The 15,641-nt window shown below is 40.2% G+C and overlaps 2 non-coding genes across 2 annotated transcripts; one reads left to right on the top strand and one right to left on the bottom strand.

The window, feature by feature from the left end:
* Positions 1-7,600: 7,600 nt before the first annotated feature.
* On the bottom strand, positions 7,601-7,708 carry LOC130953265 (small nucleolar RNA R71). Its single transcript, XR_009075436.1, has one exon. It is a non-coding gene; the product is annotated as a small nucleolar RNA R71 (small nucleolar RNA).
* Positions 7,709-14,228: 6,520 nt separating this feature from the next.
* Positions 14,229-14,336, top strand: LOC130953409 (small nucleolar RNA R71). The gene has a single exon (XR_009075579.1). It is a non-coding gene; the product is annotated as a small nucleolar RNA R71 (small nucleolar RNA).
* Positions 14,337-15,641: the final 1,305 nt, after the last annotated feature.

The following is a 15,641-nucleotide window of genomic DNA, read 5'->3' on the forward strand; positions in this document are numbered from 1 at the left end:
CTCTTCTCTTCTAGTTATGATTCAAGGGTGTTCTTGTATCCCTTTGAAATTTGTACATTTTTGGTTTCTTGATCCTCTTTACTTTTCCCCTCTATCTCTTCTTGTTTTGTCAATACTTCCTTCATGAATTTGGCATATAGTGGCATCTGTTCAATTGCTTTCAAGCAAGGAATATGATGCTGAGTGTCTTGAATTTGTCCAGAAATTTTGTATTGCTTATCCTCATTTTCTTTTTTAAACCTCTGAGGGTATGGAAATTTGGGGACATAAGGATTCACTCCTTTCCTCTTCTCTCTAGTTATGATTCAAGGGTGTCTTGTATCCCTTTGAAATTTGTACATTTTTGGTTTCTTGATCCTCTTTACTTTTCCCCTCTATCTCTTCTTGTGGAACTTCTCTGTTATGTTTCCTGATTGATGGCTTCCTTCTTTATAGTCTTTCTCACTTCCCACTGTGATTGCTTTGCACTCCTCCCTTTTGTGGCTTTTCCTTTGTCCCTTGGGTGTTCTTCAGTGACATTGGGGAAGGCATTCGCCTCTCTTCTCATCCATTTCTGAAATTTGCTTAGCCATTTGCCCCATGTGTCTCTCAAGGTTTCTGATTGAGGTCTCTGGTTTTTGAATGCCAGGGTCTGATCTTTCCTTGCAGCTTCCTGATCTTGTCTTGCCATCTCTGATTTTTCATGATTTCTCTCATCATTTCTCTAGACTTGAGATTCTTTGAGAGTCTGGATTTGGTTGTGGTTGTGTGAATGAGATGTTGTTGTTGGAAGTTGTTTGAATTAATTGTGGGGTACTTTGGGTGGGATGTGGATGTGGAAAGTTATTCTGGTGGTTTTATGAGTTATATGGGGTTGGTGATATGTGTTTTGTGAATTTTGAATTGGTTAGTATTATTGGATGAATGGTTATGGTTGCTTATGTGCTGAGGCTGCCAGAGTTGAAGTCCCTTTGTCCTTGATTCTGATGCTCACCCCACCTTGAATTAGAATGAGTCTTCCAAGGTGTCTTGCGTGCATCACCATGAAAATTGTGTTGAAATGAACTTGAAGTGTTGTTCTGCATTGCACCTGCTCAGGGCTTTGTTGCAAAATTGAATGTCCCAAAACTTTCTTCAGATAGATTCCACCCATGTGAGGTTTGAGATTGGCGTTGTATGTTTACTGCAACACCTTGCAGTCCATCAATTTTCTTGGCCATCATTTCTATTTGTTGCTGAAGCTGTTGATGCATCTGTTTGTTTTGTGCCAAGAGAACGTCAACACCTTCAAGCTCCAGCACATCCCTTCTCTGGGCTGGTTGGCATTGTCTTTGATGAGCAAAGAAATATTGATTGTTTGCCACCATCTCTATGAGGTTTTGGGCTTCCTTTGCTGTCTTCATTAGCTGCAATGAGCCTCCTGCTGAATGATCTAATGCTTCTTGAGCTTTCTGGGTTAACCCTTCATAGAAGTTTTGGAGTTTATCCCACTCACTAAACATTTCTGGAGGACATTTCCTGATTAAGGCTTCTCTCCCAGGCATCATACAGCGACTCTCCATCCCTTTGAATGAATGTTTGCACCTCTGTTTTCAGCTTGATAATCCTTTGGGGAGGATAGAACTTGGCCAGGAATTTGCTCACTAAGTCTTCCCAATTATTGATGCTTTCTTTGGGAAATGTCTCTAGCCATTGAGTGGCCTTATCCTTCAGAGAGAATGGAAACAGCAGTAGCTTGTAGATGTCTGGATGCACACCACTTGTTTTGACAGTTTCACAAATCCTGAGGAAGATGGATAAGTGTTGGTTTGGATCTTCAAGTGGACTTCCTCCATAGGAGCAATTGTTCTGTACCAGAGTGATAAGTTGAGGCTTCAACTCAAAATTATTTGCATGAACGTTGGGAGTGAGTATGCTACTCCCGCAGTTTCTTGCATTGGGGATAGTGTAAGAGGCAACACCCTTCTTGCAGGCTGGGTATTTGCTGCTCCTCTCTCACGCACCTCAGCATCCATGACTTGCAAATCACAAACAAACCAAATGAAAAATGGACATTCTATGCTAGAATGTGGTTAGAGGGTTAGATTACACAATGTGTCAACAGTTAATGGCTTAGAAAAAATGCTTAATCTAGACCAACACCTTACTTAATCATTGTCAATCTAATTCAATCTCCGGCAACGGCGCCAAAACTTGATGTGCGGAAACGATCCGACACAAAACTCACCGCAAGTGTACCGGGTCGCATCAAGTAATAATAACTCACATGAGTGAGGTCGATCCCACAAGGATTGAAGGATTGAGCAATTTTAGTTTAGTGGTGATTTAGTCAAGCGATCAAGTATTGGTTGAGTGTTTTGTATCCAACTGTAAGTAAACACAAAATGTAAAGGGAGAGGGATGAATTGCAGAAATTAAAGAAAACTGAAAGTAAAAGAGCTGAATCTTAAAGAACAAGAAATTAAATGACTGAAACTTAAAGTGAAGAAATGTAAATTGCAGTAACTTAAAGAGCAAGAAATATAAATTGCAATAATGAAAAGGGATTTGAGGATTGGGATTTCAGAATTTAAGCAATGGAAATTAAATTGCAGCAAGTAATAAAGCAAGATAATTAGAAATACTTAAAATTCAAACAGAGAATGGAATGAATTGCAGCAGAGGTTCACAGAAGAACCAAAAGGAAAATGTGATCTCAGGACTCCAGAGACTAGATAGCAAAGTCTAGATCTCAATTGCCTTTCCAGATCCAAATTCTCAAAGCAATTAACAAGAAATTGAAGAAAAAAATAGTAAAGGGAATGTAATTGAACTTAATTATGCAGAAAAGAAAATTAAGATTTTTTTTAGTGGAGATTGAGACAGAATTTCCTCAATTCTTAACACCTAAGACTCAAACAAGAAAAGTAAAAATGCTCAAGCAAGAACAAGGAAGAAGAGAGATCAATTCTCCTCCCCAATTCTCAAAAATCTCAGTGAAGTCTCTCAGAGAGAATTCAAAAGTTCCAAAATAAAAGTGAAGATTCAAAGCTCCCCCCAAAAGAAAAGTCCTATTACATCAAACTAACTCCTATTTATACACTTTCTATTCATGGAATTTGGAATTTGGATGGGCTTTTGATTTAGTGAAGAAATGAATTTTATTGGATTTTTAATCCAATTTCAGCCCAAGAAAAGTTGCTTCCAGGAGGCTGCCCTGCCCTTGTGGAGGGCAGGGCAGGAATTGATGTTGCGGCCTGGTGTGAGCATGGTGTGCGAGTTGTGCTACAGGATGCTGCCCTGCCCTTGTGGAGGGCAGGGCAGAATTTTTGGTGCGCCAGATTTGTGCCCGCGTGCGCTATGTTTGCCGAAGCTCCTTGGTGCGCCAGTCTTGTGCGCGGTGTGCATCACCAAAATGCTGCCCTGCCCTTGTGGAGGGCAAGGCAATGCCAAGGCTGAAGCTCCGCTTCAAAACTCGGGTGACGCGCACGCTACCTCTTTTCCTTGATTTTCTTGGCACCAAAGTAAGGCTTAGTTCCTTGCTTCCTCATGGTGCCGTGTTCGATCCTTGTGGCAAGCATTGGTGAGCTTCTCCCTTGAATTAATTCCTTTGATGAGCCCGATATTGCCCTTGAGGAGGGCAGGGCAGAATTTTTGCTCCCTTTGATCCATGGCACCAATTTGTGCTCCGCCCTTGAGGAGGGCAGGGCAGTGTTCCCTCTCAAAGTTTGCTTCCTTATGTTGCCCTCCTTGAGGGCAGTGTGCCCTTGTGGAGGGCAATGCTTGCTTCATCCCTTCCATGCGCCACACTTTTTCTCTCTTGGGCCACGCTTTCCTTTTTTCTTTCTTTCTTCACCTACAATAAACCAAAACAACCACTCAAAGTATCACTAAATTCACAAGGCTTATAAATCAATTAATAATCAATTAAATTCAGCTTAAACCTCATGAGTTAACATTAATTTTATGGTGGTTGTTTGATCTAAAGAAGTTATGCATTTTCACTCCAAATCACTTACTTAGGATGCAAGAAAGTGCATAAAGACTAATAAAACAAGTGAAATTAGCTTGAAAAATGGGTATATGATGACCTGTCATCATTGTCTAGGTGAATTTCCCACATAGTTGGCTTGCTCCCAGTCACCTTCTTCTCCTATGTTTACTCCTTCATGAGTTGGTGATGAGGTGATGGCTGCTTGATGAGCGGATAATTTGTACGCTTTTTGGCATTGTTTTTAGTATGTTTTAGTTAGTTTTTAGCATATTTTTATTCATTTTTAGTTAAAATTCACTTTTCTGGACTTTACTATGAGTTTGTGTGTTTTTCTGTGATTTCAGGTATTTTCTGGCTGAAATTGAGGGACCTGAGCAAAAATCTGATTCAGAGACTGAAAAGGACTGCAGATGCTGTTGGATTCTGACCTCCCTTCACTCGAAGTGGATTTTCTGGAGCTACAGAACCCCAATTGGTGCGCTCTCAACGGCATTGGAAAGTAGACATCCTGGGCTTTCCAGCAATGTATAATAGTCCATACTTTGCCCAAGATTTGATGGCCCAAACCGGCGTTCCAAATCAGCTCAAAACTGCCCGGCGTTAAACGCCGGAACTGGCACAAGAATGGAGTTAAACGCCCCAAACTGGCACAAAATCTGGCGTTTAACTCCAAGAAAGAGTCCTCTATTTTCAACGGTGGGTGTTTCTACACACCATAAGGTGTGGAGCTCTGCTGTACCTCGAGTATTAATGCAATTACTATTGTTCTTCTATTCAATTCAGCTTGTTCTTATTCCAAGATATTCATTCGCACTCAAGAACTTGATGAATGATGATTATGTGACACTCATCATCATTCTCACTTATGAACGCGTGCCTGACAACCACTCCCGTTCTACAAGCAAACAAGGCTTGAATGTTTATCTCTTGGATTCCTTAATCGGAATCTTCGTGGTATAAGCTAGAATTGATGGCGGCATTCAAGAGAATCCGGAACGTCTAAACCTTGTCTGTGGTATTCTGAGTAGGATTCAATGATTGAATGACTGTGACGACTTCAAACCTGAAGGCTGGGCGTTATGACAGACGCAAAAGAATCAATGGATTCTACTCCAACCTGATTGAGAATCGACAGATGATTAGCCGTGCCGTGACAGGGTGCGTTGAACATTTTCACTGAGAGGACGGGATTGTAGCCACTGATAACGGTGATGCCCAACATACAGCTTGCCATGGAAAGGAGTAAGAAGGATTGGATGAAGACAGTAGGAAAGCAGGGAGACGGAAGGGACCAAGCATCTCCATACGCTTATCTGAAATTCTCACCAATGAATTACATAAGTATCTCTATCTTTATGCTTTATTCATATATCATTCATAACCATTTGAATCTGCCTGACTAAGATTTACAAGATGACCATAGCTTGCTTCATACCAACAATCTCCGTGGGATCGACCCTTACTCGCGTAAGGTTTATTACTTGGACGACCCAGTGCACTTGCTGGTTAGTTGTGCGAAGTTGTGATAAAGAGTTGAGATTTCAATTGAGCGTACCATGTTGATGGCGCCATTGATGATCACAATTTCGTGCACCAAGTTTTTGGTGCCGTTGCTGGGGATTGTTGAGTTTGGACAACTGACGGTTCATCTTGTTGCTTAGATTAGGTATTTCTCTTCAGAGTTCTTAAGAATGAATTCTAGTGTTTCAAGGTGATGTTCTTATCATCACCAAAGCTGATTGATTCTCATCAATTTAGCTCTTGAATGCAATGTCCTGCTGAAGCTTGGCTAGCCATGTCTAATTTCCTTAGACTGAAGCTTTAGACTAACATTGCATGATTCCTGGAATTCTCATTAAGAATTTTTATATCCTTATTTTCTTTTCCACTTAATTTTCGAAAAATCCAAAAAAAATTATAAAATCATAAAAACCAAAAATATTGTATGTTTTTTGTTGAGTCTAGTGTCTCATGTTAAGTTTGGTGTCAATTGCATGTTTCTGTTCGTCTTGCATTCATTTATGTGTCTTCATTAATCTTCAAGTTGTCCTTGATGATTTCATTGCTCTGATCTTTAAAATTCTCTTGACTTGAGTGTTTTGTTGTTTCTCATATGCATTCTCACTTTGTTAGTGTCAGTAGTATACAAACTGCTAAGTTTGGTGTCTTGCATGCATTGTTTATTTGATTTTAGTTGCATTTTGATTATTCCTCATTAATAAAAATCCAAAAAAAAAAATTTATTTGTGTCTTTTCAAGTCAATAATACAGAGAATTGAAGATTCAGAACATACAGCAGAGGAATTACACAGAAAAAGCTGGGCGTTCAAAACGCCCAGTGAGGAAGGCAAACTGGCGTTTAAACGCCAGCCAGGGTGCCTAGTTGGGCGTTTAACGCCCAAAAGGGTAGTGCTTTGGGCGTTAAATGCCAGAATGTGCACCATTTTGGGCGTTTAACACCAGGATGGCACAAGAGGGAAGATTTTGTTTTTAATGCAGATTTTTTTTCAAGTTTTCAAAATTTTTGCAAAATCAAATCTTTTTCAAATCATATCTTTTCAATCATATGTTTTCAAAATCAATTTCTTTCCATTTTCAAAGATACTTGCTAACAATTAATGATTTGATTGAACATTTCAAGTATGTTGCCTATTCTGTTGAGAAAGGTTTAATGTTTGAATCATATCTTTTCTTGTTAGGCAAGTCATGAATTTTTAAAATCAAATCTTTTTAAATTGTTTTTCAAATCATATCTTTTTAATCACATCTTTTTCAAAATAGTTTTCAATCATATTTTTGATTTCTAATTTCAAATCTTTTTCAAAAATCACTTGATTTTTTTTTCAATCTTAGTTTCGAAAATCAATTAAAGTTTTTCAAAATGTTTTTAAAATCTTTTTAATTTATTTTCAAAAATTTCTTCCCCTCTTCTCACATCCTTCTATTTATGGACTAACACTATTCCTTAATGCACAATTCGAACTCCATCTTTCTTGATAAGTTCGACTTCTCTACTTCTTCCTTCTATTTTCTTTTCTCTGACCCAAGGAATCTCTATACTGTGACATAGAGGATTCCATATTTTCTTGTTCTCTTCTCTTTCATATGAGCAGGAGCAGAGACAAAAGCATTCTTGTTGAGGCTGACCCTGAACCTGAAAGGACCTTGAAGCGAAAGCTAAGAGAAGCTAAGGCACAACTCTCTGTAGAGGACCTAACTGAAATCTTCAAAGAAGAAGAACCCATGGCAGCCGAAAACAACAACAATGCCAACAATGTAAGGAAGGTGCTGAGTGACTTTACTGCACCTACTCCCGACTTCTATGGGAGAAGCATCTCTATCCCTGCCATTGGAGCAAACAACTTTGAGCTTAAGCCTCAATTAGTTTCTCTGATGCAACAGAATTGCAAGTTCCATGGACTTCCATTGGAAGATCCTCATCAGTTTTTAGCTGAATTCTTGCAAATCTGTGACACTCTCAAGACTAATGGGGTTGACCCTGAAGTCTACAGACTTATGCTATTCCCATTTGCTGTAAGAGACTGAGCTAGGATATGGTTGGATTCACAACCTAAAGAAAGCCTGAACTCTTGGGAAAAGCTAGTCAATGCCTTTTTGGCAAAGTTCTTTCCACCTCAAAAATTGAGTAAGCTTAGAGTGGAAGTCCAAACCTTCAGACAGAAGGAAGGTGAATCCCTCTATGAAGCTTGGGAAAGATACAAATAATTGATCAGAAAGTGTCCCTCTGACATGCTTTCTGAATGGAGCATCATAGGTATTTTCTATGATGGTCTCTCTGAACTATCCAAGATGTCATTGGATAGCTCTGCTGGAGGATCTCTTCATCTGAAGAAGACGCCTACAGAAGCTCAAGAACTAATTGAAATGGTTGCAAATAACCAATTCATGTACACTTCTGAAAGGATCCTGTGAACAATTGGAAATCAGAAGAAGGAGTTCTTGAGATTGATACTCTGAATGCCATATTGGCTCAGAACAAAATATTGACTTAGCAAGTCAATTTGATTTCTCAAAGTCTGTCTGGAATGCAAGCTGCACCAGGCAGTACTAAGGACGCTTCATCTAAAGAAGAAGCTTATGATCCTGAGAACCCTTCAATGGAAGAGGTGAATTACATGGGAGAACCCTATGGAAACACCTATAATTCTTCATGGAGAAATCATCCAAATCTCTCATGGAAGGATCAACAGAGACCCCAACAAGGTTTCAACAACAACAATGGTGGAAGAAACAGGTTTAGCAATGGCAAGCCTTTTCCATCATCTTCTCAGCAACAGACAGAGAATTCTAAGCAGAGCCACTCTGACTTAGCAACCATGGTCTCTGATCTAATCAAAACCACCCAAAGTTTCATGACTGAAACAAGGTCCACCATTAGGAATTTGGAGGCACAAGTGGGTCAGCTGAGCAAGAAAATTACTGAACTCCCTCCTAGTACTCTTCCAAGCAATACAGAAGAGAATCCAAAATGAGAGTGTAAGGCCATCAACATGGCCGAACTTGGAGAGGATGAAGAGGCAGTGAGCGCCACTGAGGAAGACCTCAATGGACGTCCACTGGCCTCCAATGAGTTCCCTAATGAGGAACCATGGGAATCTGAGGCTCACACTGAGATCATAGAGATTCCATTGGATTTACTTCTGCCATTCATGAGCTCTGATAAGTATTCTTCCTCTGAAGAGGATGAATATGTCACTGAAGAGCAAGTTGCTAAATACCTTGGAGCAATCATGAAGCTAAATGACAAGTTATTTGGTAATGAGACTTGGGAGAATGAACCTCCTTTGCTCACCAAAGAACTGGATGACTTGTCTAGGCAGAAATTACCTCAAAAGAGACAGGATCCTGGAAAGTTTTCAATACCTTGTACCATAGGCACCATGACCTTTAAGAAGGCTCTGTGTGACCAAGGATCAAGTGTAAACCTCATGCCTCTCTCTGTAATGGAGAAGCTAGGGATCTTTGAGGTGCAAACTGCAAGAATCTCACTAGAGATGGCAGACAATTCAAGAAAACAAGCTTATGGACTTGTAGAGGATGTTTTGGTAAAGATTGAAGACCATTACATCCCTACTGATTTCATAGTCCTAGAGACTGGGAAGTGCATGGATGAATCCATCATCCTTGGCAGACCCTTCCTAGCCACAGCAAAGGCTATGATTGATGTAGACAGAGGAGAATTGATCATTCAAGTGAATAAAGAATCCTTTGTGTTTAAGGCTCAAGGATACCCCTCTTTCACCATGGAGAGGAAGCATGAAGAGCTTCTCTCAAAACAGAGTCAAACAGAGCCCCCACAGTCAAACTCTAAGTTTGGTGTTGGGAGGCCACAACCAAATTCTAAGTTTGGTGTTAAACCCCCACATTCAAACTCTAAGTTTGGTGTTGGGAGGTTCCAACATTGGTCTGAGTATCTTTGAGGCTCCATGAGAGCCCACTGTCAAGCTACTGACATTAAAGAAGCGCTTGTTGGGAGGCAACCCAATGTTATATTTAATCTATTTTCCTTTGTTATTTTATGTTTTCTGTAGGTTGATGATCATGGGAAGTCACAAAATCAATTGAAAAAGCAAAAACAGAATGAAAAACAGAAAGAAAAATAGCACACCCTGGAGGAAGATGCTGCTGGCGTTTAAACGCCAGTAAGGGTAGCAAATGGGCGTTTAACGCCCAGTCTGGCACCATTCTGGGCGTTTAACGCCAGAAAGGGGCACCAGACTGGCGTTAAACGCCAGGAAAGGGCAAAAAGTTGGCGTTAAACGCCAGAAATGGGCACCAGCCCGGTGTTTAACGTCAGAATTGGCACAGAGAGCAATTTTGCTCGCCACTTGGCGCAAGGATGACTTTTCCTTGACACCTCAGGATCTGTGGACCCCAAGGATCCCCACTTACCCCACCACCCTCTCTCTTCTTCACCCAATCACCAATCACCTCAACACCTCTTTCCCAAAAATCCTTCACCTATCGAATCCCATCTTTCTCTTCACCACTCACATCCATCCTTCATAAAACCCCACCTACCTCACCATTCAAATTTAAACCACTTTCCCTCCCAAACCCACCCACCCATAACCGAACCCTACCCCTCTCTCCACCCCTATATAAACCCATCTTCACTCCCTCATTTTCACACACCCTAAATACTACTTCTCCCCCTTTGGCCGAACCACAAAGCCACCTCCATCTCCTCTATTTCTTCTTCTTCTACTCTCTTCTTTCTTCTTTTGCTCGAGGACGAGCAAACCTTTTAAGTTTGGTGTGGTAAAAGCATTGCTTTTTGTTTTTTCATAACCATTTATGGCATCCAAGGCCGGAGAAACCTCTAGAAAGAGAAAAGGGAAGGCAAAAGCTTCCACCTCCGAGTCATGGGAGATGGAGAGATTCATCTCAAGGGTGCATCAAGACCACTTCTATGAAGTTATGGCCTTGAAGAAGGTGATCCCCGAGGTCCCTTTCAAACTCAAAAAGAGTGAATATCCAGAGATCCGACATGAGATCCGAAGAAGAGGTTGGGAAGTTCTTACCAACCCCATTCAACAAGTCGGAATCTTAATGGTTCAAGAGTTCTATGCCAATGCATGGATCACCAAGAACCATGATCAAAGTGTGAACCCGTACCCAAAGAATTGGCTTACAATGGTTCGGGGGAAATACTTAGATTTTAGTCCGGAAAATGTAAGGTTGGCATTCAACTTGCCCATGATGCAAGGAGATGAACACCCTTACACTAAAAGTGTCAACTTTGATCAAAGGTTGGACCAAGTCCTCATAAACATCTGTGAAGAGGGCGCCCAATGGAAGAGAGATTCAAGAGGGAAGCCGGTTCAACTGAGAAGGCATGACCTCAAGCCCGTGGCTAGGGGATGGTTGGAGTTTATCCAACGCTCAATCATTTCCACTAGCAACCGGTCCGAAGTTACTATAGACCGGGCCATCATGATCCATAGCATCATGATTGGAGAAGAAGTAGAAGTTCATGAGGTTATAGCCTAAGAACTTTATAAGGTGGCGGACAAGTCCTCTACCTTGGCAATGTTAGCCTTTCCTCATCTCATTTGTCACCTCTGTTATTCAGTTGGAGTTGACATAGAGGGAGACATCCCCATTGATGAGGACAAGCCCATCACTAAGAAAAGGATGGAGCAAACAAGAGATCCCACTCATCATAAAATCCCTGAGATGCCTCAAGGGATGCACTTACCTCCACAAAACTATTGGGAGCAAATCAACACCTCCCTAGGAGAATTGAGTTCCAACATGGGACAACTAAGGGTGGAGCACCAAGAACATTCCATCCTCCTCCATGAAATTAGAGAAGATCAAAGAATCATGAGAGAGGAACAACAAAGGCAAGGAAGAGACATTGAGGAGCTCAAGCACTCTATAAGACCTTCAAGAGGAAGAACAAGCCGCCATCACTAAGGTGGACCCGTTCTTTAATTTCCTTGTTCTTTATTTTTCTGTTTTTCGAAAAATCATGCTTATGTTTATCTATGTTTGTGTCTTGTGATCATTAGTGTCTTAGTGTCTATGCCTTAAAGTTATGAATGTCCTATGAATCCATCACCTTTCTTGAATGAAAAATGTTCTTAATTGAAAAAGAGAAGAATTGCATGAATTTTAAATTTTATAACAGATTAATTATTTTGATGTGGTGGCAATACTTTTGTTTTCTGAATGTATGCTTAAACAGTGCATATGTCTTTTGAATTTGTTGTTCATGAATGGTTGGCTCTTGAAAGAATGATGAAAAAGGAGACATGTTACTGAGGATCTGAAAAATCAAAAATGATTCTTGAAGCAAGAAAAAGCAGTGAATACAAAAAAAAAGAGTATATGCGAAAAAAAAAAGAGAAAAAGAAAAAGAAAAAGAAAAAAATAATAATAAAGTTGTGATCCAAGGCAAAAAGAGTGTGCTTAAGAACCCTGGACACCTCTAATTGGGGACTCTAGCAAAGCTGAGTCACAATCTGAAAAGGTTAACCCAATTATGTGTCTGTGGCATGTATGTATCCGGTGGTAATACTGGAAGACAGAGTGCTTTGGGCCACGGCCAAGACTCATAAAGTAGCTGTGTTCAAGAATCATCATACTTAACTAGGAGAATCAATAACACTATCTGAATTCTGAGTTCCTATAGAAGCCAATCATTCTGAATTTCAAAGGATAGAGTGAGATGCCAAAACTGTTCAGAGGCAAAAAGCTAAAAGCCCCGTTCATCTAATTAATACTGATCTTCATAGATGTTTTTGGAATTCATTGCATATTCTCTTCTTTTTATCTTGTTTGATTTTCAGTTGCTTGGGGACAAGCAACAATTTAAGTTTGGTGTTGTGATGAGCGGATAATTTGTACGCTTTTTGGCATTGTTTTTAATATGTTTTTAGTATGTTTTAGTTAGTTTTTAGTATATTTTTATTCGTTTTTAGTTAAAATTCACTTTTCTGGACTTAACTATGAGTTTGTGTGTTTTTCTGTGATTTTAGGTATTTTCTGGCTGAAATTGAGGGACCTGAGCAAAAATCTGATTCAGAGACTGAAAAGGACTACAGATGCTGTTGGATTCTGTCCTCCCTGCACTCGAAGTGGATTTTCTGGAGCTACAGAAGCCTAATTGACGTGCTCTCAACGGCGTTGGAAAGTAAACATCCTGGGCTTTCCAGCAATGTATAATAGTCCATACTTTTCCCAAGATTTGATGGCCCAAACTGGCATTCCAAATCAGCTCAAAACTGCCCGGCGTTAAACGCCGGAACTGTCACAAGAATGGGAGTTAAATGCCCAAACTGGCACAAAAGCTGGCGTTTAACTCCAAGAAGAGTCTCTACACGAAAATGCTTCAATGCTCAGCCCAAGCACACACCAAGTGGGCCCGGAAGTGGATTTTTCTGTCATTTACTCATTTCTGTAAACCTTAGGCTACTAGTTCTTTATAAACAAGACCTTTTGCTATTGTATTTTCATCTTGGTAGCTATCTTTGAGTTTTATGCTATCTTAGATCATTGGGGGCTGGCCATTCAGCCATGCCTAGACCTTGTTCTTATGTATTTTCAACCGTGGCGTTTCTACACACCATAGATTAAGGTGTGGAGCTCTGCTGTACCTCGAGTATTAATGCAATTACTATTGTTCTTCTATTCAATTCAGCTTGTTCTTATTCCAAGATATTCATTCGCACTCAAGAACTTGATGAATGTGATGATTATGTGACACTCATCATCATTCTCACTTATGAACGCGTGCCTGACAACCACTCCCGTTCTACAAGCAAACAAGGCTTGAATGTTTATCTCTTGGATTCCTTAATCGGAATCTTCGTGGTATAAGCTAGAATTGATGGCGGCATTCAAGAGAATCCGGAACGTCTAAACCTTGTCTGTGGTATTCTGAGTAGGATTCAATGATTGAATGACTGTGACGAGCTTCAAACTCCTGAAGGCTGGGCGTTAGTGACAGACGCAAAAGAATCAATGGATTCTACTCCAACCTGATTGAGAACCGACAGATGATTACCGTGCCGTGACAGGGTGCGTTGAACATTTTCACTGAGAGGACGGGATTGTAGCCACTGACAACGGTGATGCCCAACATACAGCTTGCCATGGAAAGGAGTAAGAAGGATTGAATGAAGATAGTAGGAAAGCAGGGAGACGGAAGGGACCAAGCATCTCCATACGCTTATCTGAAATTCTCACCAATGAATTACATAAGTATCTCTATCTTTATGCTTTATTCATATATCATTCATAACCATTTGAATCTTCCTGACTAAGATTTACAAGATGACCATAGCTTGCTTCATACCAACAATCTCCGTGGGATCGACCCTTACTCGCGTAAGGTTTATTACTTGGACGACCCAGTACACTTGCTGGTTAGTTGTGCGAAGTTGTGATAAAGAGTTGAGATTTCAATTGAGCGTACCATGTTGATGGCGCCATTGATGATCACAATTTCGTGCACCACTGCTGCAACTTGGTTCTCTTCCACCTTCTTGGTAAAATCTGCTAGCTGCTTGGTGATCATCTTGTTTTGGGCTAATAGTGCATCCATGTGGTTCAGCTCCATTACTCCTTTAGTGTTACTTCTTTCAGAGGCATAGAAGTAGTCATTCTCAGCAACTGTTTCAATGACATCTATGGCTTCTTCAACGATTTTCTTCTTGTTTAAAGAACCTCCTGATGAATGATCTACAACCTTCTTTGACTCATAGGAAAGACCTTCATAGAAGATGTGAAGTTGAACCCACTCATTAAACATCTCTGGTGGGCATCTCCTTGTCAAGTCTTTGAATCTCTCCCATGCTTTATAAAGTGTCTCACCATCTTGTTGCCTGAAAGTCTACACCTCAGTTCTTAGCCTATTAATCTTTTGAGGAGGATAAAATCTTGCTAAAAACTTGTTCTCTACCCCCTCCCAATCTGTCAAGCTTTCTTTTGGGAAGGATTCAAGCCACTTTGTTGCCTTGTCCCTGAGTGAAAAGGGGAACAAGAGCAACCTATAGACATCCGGGTGGACTCCATTTGTCTTCACTGTGTCACAAATCCTCAAGAAGGTGGTCAAGTGTTGGTTAGGGTCTTCTTGAGCACCTCCTCCAAATGAGCAATTATTTTGCACCAAAGTGATGAGCTGAGGTTTTAGCTCGAAATTGTTGGCATGAATGGTGGGTTTCTGAATGCTGCTTCTCTGGCATGATTATGAGCTTCTTCTTCATGATTGTTCTCCAAATTCTCTTCCATATTGGGTTCAAAATACTCTTCCTCTTCCTCAGCACCAACAATTCTTTTTCCTCTTGCTTCCCTTTTTCATCTCCAAAGGGTTCTCTCAGGCTCTGAATCAAAGGATGTTGAGATTCCTTCTCTTCTCCCTGTCATACAACAAACAGAATGCACAACAGGAGATATAGTGAAGACAATTTTTGTTAGAATGATTGTTAGTGTGAGTGATGCAATTTATCAAACAGTTAATGGGTTAGTGAGCTGAATTATGATAAACTAAGAAAAGAGAACAGAAAATAGATAGGGTATAGGGGGTGAGGAAGAAATTAAGAACAAACTAAGGTAAATTACTGAATATAGAAAAGAATAACGGAAAAAAAATGCTCAATCTAGTGATCTTCTAGCTTAATCATTGTTGATTCAAAATCAATCCTCGGCAACGGCGCCATAAACTTGATGCATGGAAACTTGTCTCTCAACAAATTTTCCTTCAGCAAGTATACCGAATTATCGTCAAGTAAAACTCACTATAGAGTGAGGTCAAATCCCACAAGGATTGATTGGTCAAGCAACTTTAGTTAGAAGAATATGCTAGTTGAGCTAAACAGAATTTAGATTGAGATGCAGAAATTTAAATGACTAGAAAGTAAATAGCAGAAATTAAAGTGCAGAATCTTAAATGGAGAATTGGGGTAATGCTCATAAAAGTAAATAGCAGAAATTAAAGAGAATGGGTAAGATCAGAAATGGGGAGATCATTGGGTTTAGGTGATGTTGCAATTCTCCGGATCAAGTTCATTCTCATCTCTTCCTCAATCAATGCATTCATTGATCTCCTTGGCAATCTTAAGTGATTGAATCCCAATCCCTTGGTAATGCAATCTCTCAAATCTTGATCAATAGCCAATTCCTTGGTCAATTGCTCATGAGAAGAGATGAAGTATGGTCA

The sequence above is a fragment of the Arachis stenosperma genome, chromosome 9 (assembly GCF_014773155.1).
Source record: "Arachis stenosperma cultivar V10309 chromosome 9, arast.V10309.gnm1.PFL2, whole genome shotgun sequence".
Classification (NCBI taxonomy): Eukaryota; Viridiplantae; Streptophyta; class Magnoliopsida; order Fabales; family Fabaceae; genus Arachis; species Arachis stenosperma.